At 37.1% G+C, this 2,213-nt stretch overlaps 1 protein-coding gene across 5 annotated transcripts in view; it reads left to right on the top strand.

Moving 5' to 3' along the window:
• The first annotated feature begins 730 nt into the window (after window positions 1-730).
• LOC117104617 (probable RNA-dependent RNA polymerase 1) overlaps window positions 731-2,213 on the top strand; it is a 28,075-nt gene continuing 26,592 nt past the window's right edge. For 2 of the 5 annotated variants that reach the window (XM_033245477.1, XM_033245474.1), the window contains exon 1: window positions 1,274-1,629. The gene's annotated coding sequence lies outside the window, so the exon portion shown is untranslated. Of the gene's footprint in view, window positions 947-1,107; window positions 1,243-1,273; window positions 1,630-2,213 lie in introns of those variants that run through there. The other 3 variants (XM_033245476.1, XM_033245475.1, XM_033245478.1) reach the window with 3 other exon arrangements.

The raw sequence follows: 2,213 nt of genomic DNA, 5'->3' as shown, positions 1-2,213 counted from the left end.
AAAGGAAAAGAAAAGTATTATTTAGTATTTTAAGTATTATTTTCATTCGACTGGTTCGTAAAATAGACTTCGTTGACAACGAAAATTAACGTAATCAGCGTATCCACGTGACCAAAACAAACATGGCCGATTGGTCAGTTTAGCAACAACATTTGCGTTAATATAATTTAGATTAATTTTTAGAAAATAAGAATTATATTCACCCACATTGAAGTCAAAAAATAAGTGTAGGCTAACAGAATTCCAAAACTGAGTGAAAACAATTTTTTTTTTACGAAAAACCCATACTGCCACAATCCGAAGCAGCCTTGATTACGTAGCGTGTATCGCGTTAACTATGCAGCCATTTTGTTTTGTTTTCTATTCAACTGGTCGTCTTCGTTAGTAGGATTTTACCACTGCGTGGTTTAACGAAGAACGGCCAGTCGAATACGGCCATTTCCCTTTCTTCCCCCCCCCCTCCCCAATTTATTAATATTCATTTCAGAAATGTTGGTGGGTGACAATCACGTATACGCTATTTTTTAAGTACCGGTAACCAGCAAACTCTAATTTTCTTTTAAGTTTAGTATTGTACTGTAACCGCACGTCTCGTAACTAAACGAAATTTAACAATCGATAAGTAGGCCTAATATATGGTGCGCATGAATATCAATAAACCTGTGATGTAAATTGACCTTCGAACATATGGGAAATTCCAAAATCTGCGAATTATCAATAATTTGTAGTTATACAGTAATATGAACCCACGAAAATGCATGGTTTAGGCCTATGTTCATTTTAATTTCCTCAAAACATCCTTTGACTCTTGGTGACAGAATGTGGCTGATTAGGCAGTGAAGATTTTTTACCATTATATTTATAATCATATTTTGGAGTCTATTTTCATCGAAAATTTGAATAATCATACTGTACTCTTGAACAAGAAGGATTGGGCAGAATATAGGTAGGTCATTAAAAAACTATATTTTTATGAACATAACTGTGTAGGCCTATGTGGTGGGCGTGTCTAATTTTGCTTGCCACACTGACTGATAATGATATTAAAATACAGAGCAAAAGTTAATCACCACCACTACTTGGCGTATTAGGCCTGCTAAAATCACAGAAACAGTACCGTAATCATAAAGTAATGTAATCATTAGTGGGCATACAAGTACGTGTCTGTGATAATTATAATAATCGACAGAGTCCAGGAGGTCAACTTATTACGCAACGCAGCAAACAAATAAATAGCCTCTGGTAAATGGTCGTTATATTTTTTATTATACTCACATTTTAGTGATCCAACAGGTCCCACTCAGGCCCGCATTCATGATTTTCGATGGAAGTGCGTTTGCGAGCGAAGTGATCCATAGACTTGAATCACTGGCCTCTCCCTGTAGTGTAGGGTCTGGAGGCGGAGGACAATTCTCCGAAGGCTAGCCTTTTAAGAACATTCTGCTGGAAAAAATTTTTGGATACGACGTCCCGTTATGGAGTTATGATTTTTTAATAATATGATGTCAGAAAATCAGCCCAAGAGCTTATCTATTTCTGTTGGTTACGCACCGCTGATTCGCAATGTTTGTCATCGCTTCAAGATGTCTACCCGATTCGTGGAAAAAGCCACGTCCGTCAACAAAATAGGTGAAAATTATGTTCCCGTACCTGTTATATATTGTAGTTTTATGGCACAAAACATCAGCAATAAATGGCATGTTTTAGAAGTCGATCGGGTAAAAATAAAGATACACCTGGGCACATAAACCATGATATAACCTCGGCCTAACCATACCGGCCTATCTATACTCACAGCCCTAGGCTCTGGTCCAGGCCTGGCTCTGGCCTAGGCGCGGCCTAGCCTAGCCTATGATGTCGATCAGAGATAGGCCTAGACCTAAGGGCATAGGCTCAGGAGTAGTTAGCATACCTAGGCCTATACTATATCTCTCGAATCCGGGTCGATTTGGATAGTGCATTAAGATAGATAGGGTCAAGCCAGGTCCACCAATCAATTACCTGATCACTTAAAAACAATTAAAAATATTAATACTTTTAAATACAAATTACATTCGTATCTTCTTCCACCACATGAATTTCTGGTACTTATTTGCTATACTTTTTATATTAATGTAGGCCTAGGGCCTATATTATATTTTATTATACTTTATATTTTGATTTGTCATCTCTTTGAATTAAGATTTTATTGGATACATTCTTATGTTCAAGAC

The sequence above is a fragment of the Anneissia japonica genome, unplaced genomic scaffold, assembly GCF_011630105.1.
Source record: "Anneissia japonica isolate Jap-2015-1 unplaced genomic scaffold, ASM1163010v1 scaffold287712_len2945570_cov188, whole genome shotgun sequence".
NCBI lineage: Eukaryota > Metazoa > Echinodermata > Crinoidea > Comatulida > Comatulidae > Anneissia > Anneissia japonica.
The sequence above is the reverse complement of the archived record's forward strand: the minus strand, read 5'-3'. Positions and strand labels throughout refer to the sequence as shown.